General features: G+C 43.2%; 1 protein-coding gene across 3 annotated transcripts in view; it reads left to right on the top strand.

Moving 5' to 3' along the window:
- ITPR2 (inositol 1,4,5-trisphosphate receptor type 2) overlaps nucleotides 1-18,237 on the top strand; it is a 270,280-nt gene that overhangs the window by 8,363 nt on the left and 243,680 nt on the right. Inside the window, exons 1-4 of one of the 3 annotated variants that reach the window (XM_064654172.1) lie at nucleotides 12,281-12,418; nucleotides 13,919-13,972; nucleotides 15,929-16,033; nucleotides 16,822-16,902. The gene's annotated coding sequence lies outside the window, so the exon portion shown is untranslated. Of the gene's footprint in view, nucleotides 1-12,280; nucleotides 12,419-13,918; nucleotides 13,973-15,928; nucleotides 16,034-16,821; nucleotides 16,903-18,237 lie in introns of those variants that run through there. The other 2 variants (XM_064654171.1, XM_064654170.1) reach the window with 2 other exon arrangements.

Here is an 18,237-nt window from a genome sequence, read left to right as displayed (position 1 = left end):
GCTGTGTGTTCCTGTGGGTCACGACAATGTCACTCCTGTGTTGACAAATGCACATTAGTGAGAAAGTCAAAGTTTTGTTATCTGGGATAAGTGTCAGAAAAAGAGTTGGGTTTCTTTTCATGCCTTCTCAAAATAATAATACACCCCCACCCACACCCAGTTTAATAATTTTAATCCTGCTGATGTTTTATCTTTGAGTTGCTGCCTCAGGTTTTTTAGTTTTTCTTCTCTTATTTTAAAACAAATGGGCAAAAGAGTGGAAAGGACAAAGAAACAACATCTGAGGGAAAGCTGCTTCTTAAACCTTGTCTTTATTTGCTTCTAGTTCTCATTCTGCTCTGCACTGGGAAAGTATTTTCACTTCCCACCTCACTTCCCTCTCATACCCTTATGTTTTCTCTGAGAGAGACGTTGTCTACATGGGAAAGTTTAAACATGAAAGCCTAGGGATGAATTTATACCAGGGTTAAGTTTGGGTTTAACTACCCATGTGAACACTCTTGTTTTCCTACAAGCATTTTTTTTTCCAAATTATTGTTTTCCTCTTTAAAGCTGAGCTTATGACATTGCAGACTGATTAAACTGAGCTGGAAGAGGTTGTAGTGAAAGGACTCAGGCACTTACAGAGTTACAGCTCCATATCTAGCAGATAAAACTTTCCTGCTCAGACAAGCCCTCACTATTTCATCTTAGTTGTTGGTTGTTTTTTTTTTCTCTTGGGGAGAGTTAAAAACTGAGAAGAAAGAATTTACTTCCATGATTTCATTTTCTCAAGTGCCATATTTTTTTTCCATTTCAGCTTCTTTGAAAATGAGGAAAAGGGATTAAATTCAGTGTCCTTTTTCTTTTAAATAAAAGATCATCTTTTGATAAAACTTTATATTAAATATTGGGCTTTTCAAAGTTATAAGTTATTTGATAAGGAAAAGGTCACTAGGTTGGTTTGAATAAAGATGCTCTGTTGTAGGAAGGTTTTGGCTTTAATTCTGTGCTCTGTAGGAAGAGAGACATGAGGAGGTGCTAGAGCTGCCCATAAAGTAGGACTTCTGGCTTTACACCTGCTAAATTCACTGTGAGACCTGCAAACCTTTGAAACCTCTTTAAAACTGCATCTCTCTCTGGCTGTTAATGCAAACATGGGCTGTCACTTCCAAAGGGATTTTAGAAATCCTACCAGCTGATACCACTCCAGACTGTCCTTCATGGCAGAAGGAGCTGAAATCTTTTGGCCAAGTCCTCATTCTTGGCAAGTTTTTCCCCCTCTGCCCTTTTTTTGGTGAAATGAGCAAAGCTGAGTTTTGCACAGACACCAGGGCAGCTGGAGGCTGATGAGCCAAGCTCCAGCCTTGTGCCATTTTTAAAAAGGGGGTGGGTTATGTAGGAAACAAGGACCACAAGGTTTTTATGGCCACACTGACAGAACCTTATTTATGGTGCCTGCCGCCTCTCCCAGGCCCAGCTTTTGCATTCAGCTGGTGTTCCTGGCTCCCCACAGCAGGTTTTCAAACAAGTTTGCTGTAATAACCTCCAAATGGTTTTTGTTTCATTCAATGCACTCTGTTTAGCCTCGCTCTGAGCTGATGTGACACTTTGGGACAGTTCCCTTCCCCTGGCACCAACCCAATTGGGCTCAAAGCTCTCTGCTATCACAGATGCTGTTGCTGATGCTCTGTCCTTTTATTAGGTGGTTCCTGTCTGCTTTGCTGGAAAGAAGGAAAAATCCCATTTCCCCATGATCAGAAGTGGATGCTTCTCCTAAGGAGAGTTAATTCAGCCCTGTTAATTCATCACCTCCTGACTGGAGGTGATGAGTGAGACACAGAGGAGGTGCCCAGAGGCTGGATGGGGTCAGAGTGTGCGGAGCACCTCCTTCACACTTCGGCAGCTTCAGAAGTGCTAAAACCAGTCTGTTCACCCCTGTTTGTTGTTTAAAGCCAGGCCTAAAGCTCTCTGCAGAAAGCAAGGAACAGCTGAACCCCTGTGCCTTTCTTGTATGTCCAGAGCCTGTTGACTGATGGGGATAGGAAGCAAATTTCCAGCCAGATCCCTCTTACTAATTCCTCCCCCTCCCCCTCCCCCCCCCCCCCCGAGATGTTTTTCTTTCAGTGTTTGTTTTACTTTGGCAATTAGCTAAACAAATTGCTGTCTGAACAGTGGAGCTGACGGAGTCTGGTTTCCTTCAGGTTTTTCTGCAGTTCCCTTAATGATCTCAGCTTCATCCTCTGCCATATTTTCCATGGATGAGGACAGCCAGGAGCCAAGCAGGGCTGGTTTTGGCTTTTCCCTGCCTCAGTGGGGACATGGTTTGGAATTTCTGCCCTTTACTTGACTTCTAGTTCTCAAAAAGATCCTTGAAATAACATAATTTTCAAGGAATCCAGAAGATCACTCCCCTTCCAAATGCTCCAAACTGAGCTGAGGAGAGGATCGGGTTCTCAGGGGGGGACAGGCAGGCTGAAATTGCACAAGTTTCCTTTCCTCACGATGCCAAGGTGGAAGTGAGTTCCTGGAAGCCTGTTTTGTAAAAAGGCCCCTTGTTTTCTGTGTCCCTCAGGGCCCTCTGGGCGAGCTGCTCCTGCTATTGCTGAGAGCTCTCCAGCAGAATAAAAATCCTTCTCCTCAGCTAAATCCTTGAGGCTGCCTCTGCTGCAAAGAAGCAACAAAAGGAGGGGAAGAAGGTGTGATAGCACTTAAAAGGTCCTTTTCTCTTTAAAATAAAGGCAATTCTCTGAGCCTTACAGTGAAAGTAGTATTTATGTTCATTCTTGACTTGATAACAATGTTAAAGCTTCTTTTCAAACAGGTTGCCCATAGTTACCTGTGGGATTCAGTTTCTGCTTCAATTTTTTATTCAGTTTATGCCAATTGTCTTTTGTAGGTGAAATCAAGTGTTGCCCAGGAAAGCACAGCTCAGGACAAGTGTTGTTCTGTGTGTGATTGTGGAGTTACTGAGTCTGAGGCAGTTACTCAGACATGAATCTGCCTTTGTATCTTTGAGGAATTATATGACTTAGCAGTGATGAAGCCACATCTTTGGTAGGGGATTGAATGTAATCTCTGAGTATTTAACATGCCAGAAATTAAATAAAAACAATTTGTCAGATTTTAGAGTGGGTTGAGACTTGCTCCAAGGGCCTGGTAAGTATGTGCATGACTCACATGGAGGTGTTCAAGGGTTTTTACTGAGGCTTGTCAGTATAATAAGGAGAAAAAAAGGGGTAGAAAGGCAGCTCTTGAGGTTTTGAGTGAATTTACAGTAGGGAAAGGGAGGGAGCTGGAGTCAAACACACCAGGGGAAAGGGCTGGGCATGTGCATTCCTTACAGGTCTGTCACAAATTTGTGCCCAGTAGTTGGAGGAGGTTTTTTAATGTTCATTGAATGTAAGTTGAGGCCAAGAAGCACATTGTGGGCTCTTGTGCAAAGTAATGCATGATAAGGTTGAATTTAGGGGATGGGGAAAAAACCCGAAACCAGTTTGGTTTGTGTAAATGCCTCTTGCTTGAAAGGAAATTATACATTAAATAATGCAAGAAGCTTTTAGCTGAGCTTAGTAGGTGCTCTTATAAAAAGGCAGCAGTGTCTTTGTGGGGCTGCATTTTCAAAACCACATCTCAAAAACAAGTTTTGATGCTTTGGTGAGGCATTGCATAAACTGGCTAAGTTTTTAGGAAAAGTTCAAGTTCTTTTCTTGCAGTCCTCCAGAGCTTCTGAAAACAAAGCTGTTTATTTAAAGAGCTAGCTCTGGATCTAGGAGCCTTACTTCAGGCTCTTACTTCTGCAAATATCAATCTGGCTATTTGCTTTTTTTTTCGGCTGTTGTGCCTGGGTGCATTTATTCTCACACATAATGTTTGTTCCTGCAACAGTCCCTGCTCCCAAAGTTGCCAGGGTAACAGATTTCCCTGTTGTTTCCTTTTGAAAGCAGGGTGAGAGTACCACCATGACCTCCCGGCTGGGTGCTGGATCAGGAGCCAGGAGAGCAGGATTTCATCCTGCCTTGGCCTCTGGCATTTGCCTTTGCCCGAGGTGCCCCGGCAGAAACCAGCAAAGCATTTCAGTCTTTCTTTTTTATTATTTATTTGTGTGCCTGTTGTTGGGCAGCCACCCACTCCCTGCCTAGCAACCTCCAACATCCAAAACATTTGCCTAAAGGACTCTTTCCACATCCAAGGGCTTTCCTCACACCTTGCTGTCCACAACTCCCCTTACCCACACAGCGGCTGGACTCCAGACCTTCCTGCTTCCCCAAATTCCTTTGTAGCTCCTGCCATTTGCCTCTTGGTGTCTCCACTTCCCTTCTGACCCCTGTGGACTTCCAGACTGGTTGACTTTGGGGCTGTACCTCTGTTTATCTGTTATCTGTAATTGCCACCAAGTTACTGGGCAAATGTTGCCTTTTTTTTCAGGACCAACTATATGGAGAAAGGAATCTGGGTATGTCTCTCCTGTTTCTGAAGCTCACAGATGTTTGCTTTGTTTATGTTGTTTTTACCTGCTTTCCTATTTCTGGAATATGCCTGGACATGTCAAACCAGCGATGATCAGCTTGCATTTAATGAATTAACTTCATCCTGCTTGACATCATTATCTCCAGCTCATCCACTGAAAGCACCTGAAGGAAAGGACATTTGGATTTGCGTTTTAGGGATTTTTTTGTTGGCTGGTTGGTTTTGGTTTGTTTATTTTTTTAAGAAGAAATTTTTTAAGCTCACCCTGCAGAACAGCAGCAGAGCAGGGCCATGGGCAGGTCTCCTGAGCTCCCTCTGATCCCAGTCCCTGATGGATCAGCCTCTGTCACTGAGAATTGAGGAGAAGGGACTGTTCAGCTGGAGAAGAGAAGGTTGTATGGAGACCTCACACCACCTTCCGGTACCTGAAGGGGCTACAGGGAAACCAGAGAGGAACTGTAGTGACAGGACAAGGGGGAATGGGTAAAAACCTAAAGAAGAGAAATTTAGGTTACATATAAGGAAGAAAATAGTGTGAAGGTGGTGAGGCCCTGGCACAGGTTGCCCAGAGAAGCTGTGGCTGCCCCATCCCTGGAAGTGTTCAAGGCCAGGTTGAATGGGATTCTGAGCAACCTGGGATAGTGGCAGGTGTCCTTGGGTTGGAACTGGATGGTCTTTAAGGTCCCTTCCCACCCAGGCCATTCTGTGGTTCCAAGTTGAATTTGTGAGGCCAGGCCACTGAAAAAAATCCTTTATCTCCCAACTCTGCCTCTGTGTGTCTGCCAAGTGATAATTGGGGGGAAGAAAAGCCCAACCCTCCTGATACCCATTTGGACCCTGACTGACAGATTTATGACAGGCTGCAGTTTCCTCCATTTGTGTGGCAGTGGGTGATTGTGTGTCCGCCCTCTCACTTCCAGCTGGATTCGGGGCACAGGAAATGATCCAGCGAAAGGCTTTTGGTGAGAATTCCTGCTGATAACTTTTTTTTTTGGCCTCTCCCTCAGAATATTTTTACAACTAGCCCTAATTGATTGCGAGAGTGGCACTGGAGGTGGGTGGTTACAAATATTTGAGGAGTGTGTCATGGATCAGCTTTTATTTCTGTTGAAAGTATGATTTATTTTTTTAATCTACCTCTTTAGTATTCAGTGACCAGAGCAACATCAACATTTATTTTTCTTACCTGGTAGTGATACCCTAAAAATCATCCCAATATGGCCTCAAGCAAGGGTTATAAACTGCTCATTTTGCCAGGAACAGCAAGGGCTCAAGTCCTGGAATCACAAAGTAGTGTCAACTTGGGAGCATACATTTAACCCCCCCCCCAATTTCTGTCATGCATTCCTGTGTGAGGCATCTCTCTTGGAAAAAGATAAAAATAAATATTTATTTGTGGTCACCTGTGTCAAAAGAAGGAAAATACTGGTGTTGGATGTGCTGTCTCAGTAAGCTTTTAAGAGTTGCCTTAGATGCAATGTTGGAAACTAAATATCTTTCCTTAGAGCTTTGTGGTCTTCAGACCTGAGGGTTTGTTTCTCATTGTGGATGAAAAAAACAGAGTCTGAAATCCTCAGTATTGGTTGTTCTCTTAGAAAAGGAGGAGGAAAACAATTTTTTTGTGGAGTTGATACAGGTGGGGATTAACCAGTTCTGCTTTCAGGAGATAAATTACAGCTCAGGAAATGAAATTTAAAGTGAGATGGATATTTGTCCTTGGGAATTTGACACCTGTAAACAGAAAAACCACTTTATTTTGAGAGCTTAAGGAGCTGCTCTAGACTTTTGTGCTTGTTTTTTGCTTGAAGACTTCTTTTCTCCAGTGATGCTTATTGCACTGGATTCTCCAAACTGGGGTTCACTGGAGAAGGGCAAAAAATAGTAAGAGGGATTAGGTTTTCCTTTTGGATTGCTCATGTCAGTGACTTCTGTGGGAAAACAGCCTTTCCCTGCCTGAGCAGTGAGCAGAGCACAGGCAAAGTGCTTTTATCTGCTCTGAAGCTGGTTTGAACACTGACAGCTCGGGCGTTTTGATCTGCTGGAGCCTGGCTGCTGGTTTGGCCTCTGCAGGAGCAACTCCAGGAGTGGAGAATGGAGAGGGAAAGTGGTCACAGAGGGTGGAAAACAGGCAAGTGATAAGACCGTGGAAACTACAGTAAGAAAGTGTAGGGAAAATGGACAGAAGCTGGAAGAGTCAAACATTGCAGTGCCACAGGAGAGGCCATGTCCCAGCCTGTAACTTTTATTCAGGGACAGCTTGGGCTTCAGCTAGAAAAGAATGTTTTCTTTCTATGTATACAATGATTTCAGTCCTACCTGCTACTGGTACCTGGGGAACAAAAAGCCTTGTAATATTAAGCGAGTTCTTGGACCTAAGAAATTCTCTTGTAAAAATTCCCTTTGTTCTTTTACAGAGGGTCCTGTGCTCTGCTTCCCTTCCCCCACCTGCATAGAGACAAATGAAGAGGGGCTGGAGTCCTGCTGTTTTGCTGACTGCATTTTTGGGGTTAAATGACAAATTTAAGTCTGTCTGATACACATTAATGTGGGCCCCATTACAGGCAGGGTGAGCACAGCAGCTGTGCCTCACCAGCACACAAGGGACATATGAAGGACCAAGATCTCTACCTGTTGAGTCCTGCCATGGAAGAAATCCTTCCCTGGGAGGGTGGTGAGGCCCTGGCACAGGTTGCCCAGAGAAGCTGTGGCTGCCCCATCCCTGGAAGTGTTCCAGGCCAGGTTGGATGGGGCTCTGAGCAACCTGGGATAGTGGAAGGTGTCCCTGCCCATGACAGGGTGTTGGAACTGGATAGCTTTTAAGGTCCCTTCTAACTTGAATTATTCTATGGTTCTATGTAAATCCTGAGCAGTTCCACTAGACCAAACTGCTGCTGGGCAGATACTGGGGACTGTAAACCTGTGCTCTGTGGTGGGATAACCACCTTGTGCTTCATTTCATCACCCCTTTTCTAAAGGAGGCTGACAATGTCTTGTCCTCCCTCTTGGCTTGGTAGAAGAAGATGAGCTGGCAAAGCCAACAGCTGCTTGGAGCGCTCCAGACCTGTCTGTGCACATCCTTGCTCCCAGATTCCTAGGGTTTCCAGAGCAGCTAGCCAGAATGCTGAAAAAGCTTTCTTTTTAATCTCTTGATCTTCCCTCTGTGTGTTTTTGCCAGCACAGGTAAAACAGAGGTGCACACTCCGTGCTCTGCATGTCCTGGTGCTTCCACCAAGGTAAACAGGAGATAGTCTCGGTAATTACCAGGAATGAACTGAGCCAAACACCCCGTCCCTGCAGCTGGTTCCTGGGACACAGGAGCAGGCAGGGCAGGAAAACTTGACCTGCCAGGATATCACCAGTGTCTCTCTCAGTTTGAACAAGAAACGAGATTCATCAGTCTTTGCTCCAGCTAAATTCCAACTTTAGCATGAAGGGAGGTTTTGTCTGACTGAGGTCTGCTGGAGTTCCTGTGCTTTCAGAGATCCATCTTGTACACACATCCTAAATTCATGAGGTGGTTCTTCCCAGGCTGCAGGTTTGGTTCGGGAGCTGGGAGGCCACAGCCCTTGGCATCACTTCATTTCTCACTTGTGTTACAGACAGTGATGAGACACTCCAGTGTTTGCTCAGGTCCAACCCTTGGAATAGAACACCAGCTTTAACAAGCCCCAGAGAAATCTCTACTGTGGGATGCAGTTCTTATGTAGTTGAAAATCTGTGTGTTCATTTTTATTTTATTTTTTTTTTATTTTCTTTTTAAGCAAAGAGACAATCCAGCTGGAAACCGAGAGGATTATGTGATATCATGGAGAGCAGAATTTGACATGCAGGTTACAAACCAGTTTGAATCCTAAATGTTCAATGATACTGCAGAGCCTGACTGCTTCCTCCTAGGCTTCAGCTGGGACTGAGGACAAATCCCAAGGAGAATTCTGTCCAGTAGCAATGACTTCACTCTACACCTCTGAGCTGCATTAACAGAGAGGGATAAACACCAGTCCTTGGAAACTCTCCACATCCTGGTCTTGATGTGGCAGAGTGCTGGAGAATGTGCACTTAGTGTTGTGGATTTTGTTGTTGAGGGGTTTGGGGTTTTTTGGGCTCATTTTTTTATGTTTTTAATGGAAGTTTAATGGTTTTAGCCTGAGCTTTGGGCCAGCCTTAGGTTTGTGCACCGGAATACAGCCCCTGTCTGGTTTGCTCCTTATTTTTCTCCCAACAGGAGAGAAATGTCAACCCTTAGCAATCCCTGCCCAATTTTGTTGCTGAGCACTGGGGCTGTCCCATTAGAGGGTCTGGAAAGGACATTCCCTCTCTTCCAAGGGTTTAGCTGGCTGGAGCCCAGGAGAGCTTCCTGGCAGGAGCAGTTTGAAAAAAGATTGGAAGAAACCTCCTCTGTCTCATCCCCCAGGGCAAACACAATTTGTTTCTTGACAATTCAGCCTTGTAATTTTGGGCTGTTCAGAGACAGAACAGCTTGTGGGAGCTGGGAAAGAGGAGGGGGCTTCATTTGGATTCAATCCTTGGAGCTATTTTCCAAGAGGTCTCATATATGTCTGTGCATGGAGGGCTCTCATCTGTTGGGCAGGTAGTAAATGAATGTAATCCAGTGTGGGGAGTGCAATTATTTGGCCCTCTCCTGCTGGGAGTTAGAGATTTCTTTCTCTCCCTCTTCTCCCATGTTTAAGGCCAGGTGTTTTTGGGTGGATGAGGCAGCAAATGAGGCAGAGGCTGGAAGGTGACTCTTCAAATGCAGTGCTGAAGGTGGCTGGTGGAGCAGGGCAGACTTATTTACTACAGAGCTTATTTACCATCTTAACTTACCACATATGCAGCTGTTAGAAACAAATGTTTTTGAACAATCATCAATAAAAGCTGCAAAATCAGTGCCACAGGCCAAATTATTTTCCACTCCAAGACATATTTGCTTCACTTTTTTCCTGTCTCTAATCCAAGCCATGAGTAGCTCTCTCAAGTCCCTCTCCCAAGTAGCTGTCACATAAATGTCATTTTTAAGCTTGCTGAAGAGCAGACACAGCTTACCCATCCTGCCTGCCATCATCTTTATGCAGATTTGGGGTTGTTGTCTTACCCCCAGGACTCCTGTGAGGAAGCACAGAGGTGAGCCCTTTGTGGATGTGGGATTTGGATCATTCTGCAGAGTTAAATTTACTCCTGTTTTGGAAGCTGGGGACCTTCAGGCATCACAATACCCCCAGGGGTGGGGGGGAGATATGATACTAAAAGATAAATTAGTAACCTCATTTTGAGGCAATTATAGCTCTGTGTTTGGGGAGATTTAGCTCAAGCCCTTTGCAGTGGTGTTACAAAGCTTAATTACATGACTTGAGGTGCTGTTAGATGCAAATCTTCTGGGCATGATATCTCTCCATTTAATCAGTGATTTGTTTGCCATTTGGGTACAGAAAATACTCTGTTTAAAAATGAGATGAATACGCTTGAAGTAAGAGTGGGAAATAATGAAAAGTAGCTGATTTACTACAGGTGAAGAGCATCCAAGAGCTCCCTGGTGTAGCTCATTTACTTGGAGCTTTATGCAATACAGAGTTCATTCCACACACAAACTGCACGTGGCTCCTTGGGTTCTCTATTTATGGTTTTGCCCATTAATCTTTAGCTTTGTTAGAAACACATAGGGGCTCCTTTATTTCCCTTCAATTTGAATCCTACTTTTCATTTTTTGGGGGATATCTCTTTGCTCTTTGTTAACATTGTGTGTTACTGATAAACTGCTGCTTTTCTGGGAGTGAGTGTTAAGAGTCCTGTAGCAAGTTCCTGGGTTTTGGTCAGGGAACACAAATTATCCTTTTCACCAGGGTTTGTCACCTTATAATATAAACACAAAATAAGTAAATCTTTCTACATGCCTGCTTCTCAGGCTAAATTTACAAATATCTTCCCAGATAACTCAGTTCTTTCATTCCTCACCTGTGCTGTGTCCTATGGGGGTCATACTTTGGTTTCTTACATGGAGGTTGTCCAGATATGTACATTAATGCAGAACTTACATACAGTGGGAATGGGGGATAAACCAGTTTTTCAGATAAGATGGCCAAGAGGAAACTTTTATCTATCAAATTACACCGAAAGATTCTTGCTGCTGGGGAAGGGCTGTTTTTCTCCACCACTTCCCAAATCCTCCATGCTCCCAGTTCATAGCTGATATGCGTGAGCCAGGGGCTGACAAGGAGAAATGAGGGACACAGGGAAGCAGCAGCAGGGAGACATCACCTGTCCCTGCCATGGAAGGATGGCTGTTGCAGAGATTGAAAACAGGAGGGACAAGGTAGGAAGAGAAGAGCAAAGATTAAATGAGAGCTTGGGGTGCAATCCTGCTGCAGCTCGGAGGGGGTTTGGCAGCACACGCTGGGAGGAGGAGTGGGCTCATCCCAGCACCCCTGTGCTGCGGGAATGGGGGGTTGCTGCCGCTTTTCACTGCAGCAGAAATGACACCAAGGATCAGCCACATCATCTGCCCCCTTCCCAGTCTTGGGGAAGCAGTTGCCCTTTTGCTTTATCAGCCCAGCTGTCAGGGGTGCAGCTCAGGGGATTTCTGGATGCTCTGGTTGCCATGGGAAGTATGTTTTTCTCCAAGATGTTAGGTAACAAATTGTACCATGAGAGGAAAACTGATAGAAATCAGCATTTTTTTTCCTTTTGGGCCTTCTTTTTTACGCTCATTTTCTCATTAAAATGTTATCTCTCCAGTAAACCTGGGGGTGAGTCCCCATCCAGTCTGTGCCCTGAGATGATCCCACTCCATATATATCTTTGTGAGCATGTTCTTCACGCTCACAGCTATGGAATAACAACTGTGCAACAGGCACTGTTTATGTCCCTGCCATGGAAGAGGTGGCAGTTCCCACGGGGGGGAGCCAGGGTTGTGAAACAGAGGTGTTAATTGTGCTGATGTCAGATAGCAGGGCTTCACTTTTATGTTTCCCATCTGTTTTCAACCAGCAATTTCATGTTACTGCGGCTCACCTAGGAGATAATGTCAAGTGCAGTGCTAAATGTATCCAAGTGCATGCTAAATTTTTCATTTTATTAGCTAATTCCTGCAGTTTCTTTGCCTGTGACATGGTAACAATATGCATTTCTTCCGTGCTTTTCAAACAAAATCCTGCTTCACTGGTAGATTAATTTATCTGCTGCTAACTTTGCCTTTTTCAGACTGACCAAATGGAAACTGTGGGTGATGGTTCTGCTTTTTTAATGCCCTGGTTTGTGACTGCCTGCAGATCACTTAAAATCTAATTTCCTAAACATATCCATATTTCTAAGTTGCTACTAAGATGCAGAACATCTTGCAAGAGCTACTGAGAAACAGAAGGTTATTTCACTGCTTTAATTTTTGTATAGCATTGAAACAGGGATTTTATCAAGCACTCACATCACTTATCTATTTAAATCTCATGATGCTGGAGGATCTGAAATTGCATGTCTCAGCTTTTAAGGATTCAGCTGCGTTATGCTAATGTTTAAAGTGTCTAAGGAAGACAACCAAATGAGGAACATCTAAAAAAAAAAATCCCACAAAATAAGCCTAAACGAAAAAAATTTAACTCTCAGGGACAAGACAATGTAAAAGCAATTGAGGTATTTTCATGTGATTATTATGCAGCCTCTTTTTATGTTTTCAAAGTTCCAGGAAAATTTAGCAGTTCAGGATTCAACATAACTTTTAGGCAAGATTTTTGTTTCAATCCATTGCATTCTGGACTATGAGGAAGAGAGAAAGTCCAGTCTAGGGATCCAAATGTGCTGTAGTGTTTTGGTGTCTGTAATTCCATATTAATGTATAAAAAAACCCTTAATCCGTTTCTAATTTCTAATTCAGACTCTTGTTTCCTGGGCACAACTGAGCTGAGATGCCAGAAATCCTTTGGGAACATCTCCCGTATAGAACACTTCCTTCATCTAGGCCTAAAATCAGTCTGAAATAAAGGTGGGGTGAACCTCAAATCTTGGTCCATATTTGGCCTCAAAGACATTTTCTGCCTCCTTGGAATCACAGCCCAGTCACTTGGCTGTGCTAATTTAATTATTCCATAATGTCCTGGGAAGTAATGAGCGTTTGGGACAGGTAAAAGTAGGAGAGACTTTGGAAGGATCCAACCTGGATGCACTAGTGCTGATCAGAGGGGATGGGGGGGGGCTGAGTTTGTCCAAGAGGATTTCTTGTAATTCCCTATCCATTAGTTCTCTAGACACAGTAATCCACAGAAAAAAATTAATTCTTTCTGATTTCTAATTTTTCCTTCTCAACACATTTCTGAGAAACTTCAATACTCAGTGTTGTGCTTTTAGGGGGAGGTGAGGGAGGGGAGTTATTTCTTCATATGGGTTTTAATGACTCCAGACCTCCATAACTTACTTCTCTGGAAATGCAGTGCCAACTACCCAAAGCCTTTTGTGTTCCCCTCCCCATCTGAAAGCTGGAATGGGCCCAAGGTCAAGGTCTGTGGCCCCTGCTTTCACGAGGAAAGACTGATTCTCCTGAAAAAAGCTGCTTTTCCTGCTGTTTCCTTGCCCAAACTTGGACCAGAAAGGGCAATGCACTTCATCCCAAAGGTAGAAATGGAGGATGGGCATCGAGACAGCTGCTCAAGGAAAAATAATCACAATTTTCTTTCCCCTCTGGTAATTTCTAATGTGGTCAAAAACCAAAAAAAAGCTGGCAAAGCTCTTTTTTTTTTTCTTTAAACATGGCCAGGATGCTGGTGAAAGGACACAATTCTGGCAAAAAACCCCAACTGTATTTAATTTTGCAAAAGATTTTCAATAAGAAAATAAAATTCTTGAAAAAAAAACCCTAAAGCAAACAACATCAAAAGCACAAGGCTTTTTAAGCAGCCCTGAAGTGCAAAGCTTCCACAGGTTTCTACATCTTTCCTGATAAAATTAGGAAAGGTAGGGAGGTATTCCTCAGGTACACTTTTCAAGCTCCATGATTGCAATTAAATTGCAGCCATACTGCAATTACAGATATTTTCTACTTTTTAAAAATATATTAGCTCCTAGCTATTTCCACTTTATCCAGCATGGAAATACAATTACAATTTTAGGCTTCTTACTAGAACTGTTATTTTTTTCAGATTTTACTGCGGGAATTTGTGCAAAGCTTTCTTAATTTTGGAGTTAAAAAAAATACAATATTGAGTTTCTGTGAAATGTTGTTTGTGTGATTTAATATCTAATTATTTTAAAGAACTGCTGTATGTTACCTGTGCTGTATCCACACTGTAACCACTGCCATGGGGTCAGTTGGTAATAAAGTATTAATGAGAGGAGTCAAAACACAATGGCTTTTTAATTACAGTCACTGTACAGGTCTGTTGATTCTTCTGTTGCACAGGTTGTGGTTAGGGGTGGGCTGGGACTGAAAAGGAGGCTTTCTTTGGTTTTGTTTTATGAAGATGATTCACTTCTTTCCCTGCATTTTCAGGTTTGAACCTCTTGAAGTCTCCTGACTGCCAGCAAAAGAGAAAATTCCAACAAGGTACGTCCCTCTGTCTTTATTTTGTAGGGAAAGGCTTCATTTTTAGGAAGCCAAGCAGCAAAGAAAAGCCCAGGAGACACTGCCTGACTAACAAGTCTGTGGGGGCTGGCGGGGACTTCTGCAAGGTTGAAAGCAAATTTGGTGTAACTGCTGGCACTTGTTCCATGTAGGAATAGTAAGTCCATTTTTGTGCCCTTCCTGATGCTCTTTCTGTGGCTGGGAGCTGATAGAAGGCAACGCTTCAGCTTCCTGAACCCTCTAAATAAAGCTCCCTTTCTATAGGGGTGTTTTTCAGAGAGAGAGGCACATTGTCCTTCCTGCTTTGGTTGGGTTTTCGTATTTTGGCTCTTTGAATGAACAACTTTGGTCATTAAACAGTTGGAAACTTATTTCAAAAAGGCTTGAATGTATTGCAAAGGAAAAATATCTTCACTTGAATGGCTTGGAGCTGCTCTCAGGAGTTTATTTACATAGCTGCTGCATTGTGCCACAGCAAGAGGGGCAGCCAGGCTTCCTCTTTAATCTAAACTCCTTTTGCTTAAGTCATTAATTCACAAATAACTTCAGTTTCCTTTATTTCTAAGTTTGCTTCTTTCAAGAAATTATTATAGCAAGCCAGTGATTATTTAAATACTTGAATTAATACATATATTACTTTTGTAAATTCAGATATAGCAAAGAGCAAGTCAAACAGTCACTGTCCATGCATCACACCACAGTGTGACCCGGTGAGGATGCAAAGCTCACACCCACATCCTAGTGAGAACTGCCCACCTCTAATGTTGAGAAAAATGTGTTTCCCTCTGAGAGAAAGCCCTTTATAAAACAAGGTGTTAGGAATTCAGCTAGAATTTCCTGTTTCCAATAAGCCAGGTGGAATGAAGTGGGTAAGCCAGTACTGAATGCTCCATATTCTGGTTTTCTCATTCTCAATCAAATAATGGCTTTTATTTTGCATGATTCAGTGCTTTATTACATTGCTAAATCCCATTTATCTCTGTCAGGCCTGCTTTACCCCGAGGTGTTCTTTTGGTGTGTGTTTTTTTAACCATATTTTGTATGGCACCAATACCTGCATATTGTTTAAAACAACACCAGTTAAGAGTTAACTCCCAGCAGGAGAAAAAAAGGCCAACTGAGTCCCCACAGCTGGATATCTATCAAGAAATCACCAGTTCTCTGACGTTTTCTGTGGGCAAAGCAAAACAAAGCTCTACCAGCCATAAATCAACCCCTGCGTGCGGGTACTGTCAAAATGAGCTGCTGAGGCACCCTCTGATCCAACCTGTGGGCCAAGAAGTGCTGTCTTTTCTACATCCCAGTGTTTGGAAATGCCCTTGTGCTCAAGGAAGAGCTGGGGTGCCTCAAATACAAACATCCAGAAGGTAATGGGCATCTCCAGGTTGTGTGGGAAACTTCATTAGGTGCCTTTAAAAGCCAGGCCTTTCTCACATAAGCTGTTAATTGTGCCTTGCTTGAGATAAGTACATTAAAAATATTCCAGCTACAGATGGGCTTTGAAATCAGAGCTGGATTTTAAATATCAAAATGTCTGGAATGGTTTGATATTTCTTCTTCTTCTTTTTTTTTTTCTTCCCCCCCCCCTTCCCCTATTAGAAAGATGAGAAACAAACCCTAGGCTTTTTGGGTCCAAACTTTCATATAGTTGTATGGGGTGCCTGCCTGGGTTTTGGCCTGCTCCCATCTCCATCTATTGTATTAAAACAGTTAAAGGCATTCTTCTCTTCCCCCTTTTCCCCTGCAGCTGGAAAGTATCCCCTGCTTTTGTGCAAACAAACATCAATGCTGCCTGTTGTATAAGCCTGTGGTTGGTTCAGTTTGCCTTCACTGGAGTGACCTGTATATCTGTAACTTCATACAAGATGTGTAGGTGTGGGATTAAAATCTTTCCAATCAGACAATTTTCAAATGCATAAAAAGTTTGACATCTGTCAGGAGCCTCCCCTGTTTGGACAAGATGAGCAGGAAATCCAGACGCGTTCCTGAGATGTGAGGCGTAAAAAAGGAACAAGAGTATGATGACATCTGCCTATTTATTTGGTGAGTTTTTGGAGTCTGAGGACTTTCTAATATTGTGTATTTACACATCTAAAGTGAATGCTCAGTGCTGCAATGGGGTGTTTCTAGTGATCTCTCTGTGGATAAACTGCTTCTCTCCTGCACCTCAGCACCACAATGAACATCAAAATCAGACACAGAGATCATGGTAAAATGTCCCTGCATTCAAATATTGCAAATACTTTTATAGAGAGAGCTGATTTCAGAATACCACCGCAAAAATCACTTGATTCTCTGAAAATAAGTAATAGCTCACAAATGAAAGTTGAGAAAGAAAGGCTTCTTCACTTTTACAATGTACAGAGCAATATGTGCACCAGGGCTGTCTGTCAGCACTGACTGATGATTCCTGAGTCTGGGTCCTGTTTCATGGCAAAGCCTGTGCTCCCAGCTTTGGAACAAAAGATCACCAGAGATAACTGATGGAAAACACATCCCAGCTATTGACTAAGCAGCCTCACCTTCACCCTGCAGCTAATTGCAAGGTAAAAAACTGTAGTAAAAATGTCCATTTTATCAACCAATTTGGTTTATTTCTGCTCCAGATAAATGAAGCAATATTCCATTACCATCTCTGACCATGCTTTATTTTTTTCTATGTAGACTTGTTATGACAAAATTTCTTTCATTTTAATTAAATTTTTCTAGATACTATCTTCATACAATTAGCACTCAGAGAGGTATAATCACTACTTTTAATAGAAGAGCATTAATGCTTGTTAAAAATGCTGGAGTAGCATTTGTCACTACTTTTGTTTGTCTGTCTGCAGGGAGAGGATGATCAAGGGCTCCTCAGATCTGCTTTTCCTGGGTGATCTTCATACCAATTTAAGTCCTGCTCTACCAAGTGGGTAAGTGCTTGGTTATTTTTGGCACACAAATAATCTGGTGACTTCATTGAGGTTGTTGGAGTGTTTCAGTGACACAGGTTTGAAATGAAGCATTTGCTTAAATACTTGACTGCCTTCTGGGTTTGACCTCTGCTTTTTTTTTTCTGCAAAACTGATTTCATACAACTCATTTCTAGTTAACAGCCACCACTGCTTGGAACTGGACTGAGATTTCATTTAATTTATATCACCAGAGAGCTACAAGGTGGTAGCAACTTTCTGCTGCTGGCACGATCCAGCCTGAGCCAAGATGAACAAGCCTGGAAATGAAGGAGAATTCAGCCTGTGCCTTGATTTCCTTGGGGGGAAGGGACAAAGATGGCTGCAAGTGTAGGGCTCCTATCAGCCACGGCAAGCAAACACTAAATATTTTCAAAGTGACCTGAATTAACCTTCTTGTAATGGCAAAACACACACGGGTAGAGCTGTCAAGGACACAGCAGTCCTGCTTCCCTGCTGACAGCCTCCAGGGATGTCCCAGGTACCAAAGGACACTTCAAGTGGCCCCAATAACCTGTGTTTAGGCAACAGAGTTATACCTTCCTGACAGAATGGTCCCAAATGGGGATTTGCACCAAGGACAGGCAACCTTGCTGCTTGGCCAAGTTCTGAAGTTGATTCTCAGGAAAACTCCCACTAATCTAAGGCATGCCAGGATTTCATTTACTGCTGGGAAATGTGAAACCTCCCTGGCTAAAGTATCTTAATTAGGCCATTAGAGCCTGGTATAAAATGGCTGAGATAAACAGGGGCAGGAGGGCACAGGATATTGTCAATGCATTGTAAAGCCTTTTCTGCTCAGCCCCGAGTTCAAACTGTCCAGATCCACATTGTCATGGGATAAAACACTTGAGCCTTCTGTGGGGTGGCTCCTGGTAGGGCCCTTAGGTCCATGCTTTTCACTTGACCTGTGGGCAGGGATCCACAGCTTCTCTCCCCTCTGCTGCCTTGTGCTGCTTGGACTTTCAGTTTCTAATTCTGGTATGTTTTAATTTGGTGCAATTTTTGGATTCACTATGTGTGTTTGGGGCAGTTTGAAGAGCCTCATCTTTGGTTTTCCTGTGCAGGGGCTGGTTCCAGAATGGGAGATCTGTCACCTGTTCTCTTCATATTGCTTTTCCAGAAGTGTTTTAACAGCTGTCATTAGTTACTCCAGGAGACTGAAATCAAAGAATTTGGTGAATCTGGGGCCTGTGTTGTATGTATGTGTACAGGAGGAGATGGAGATCATAGAATCATAAAACAGAATAACAGAATGGTTTGGGTTGGCCATCCAACCCGACCTTGAACACTTCC

Source organism: Pseudopipra pipra, chromosome 5 (assembly GCF_036250125.1).
Source record: "Pseudopipra pipra isolate bDixPip1 chromosome 5, bDixPip1.hap1, whole genome shotgun sequence".
Classification (NCBI taxonomy): Eukaryota; Metazoa; Chordata; class Aves; order Passeriformes; family Pipridae; genus Pseudopipra; species Pseudopipra pipra.
Note: the sequence above shows the minus strand (reverse complement) of the source record. Positions and strands in the feature narration are given on the sequence as shown.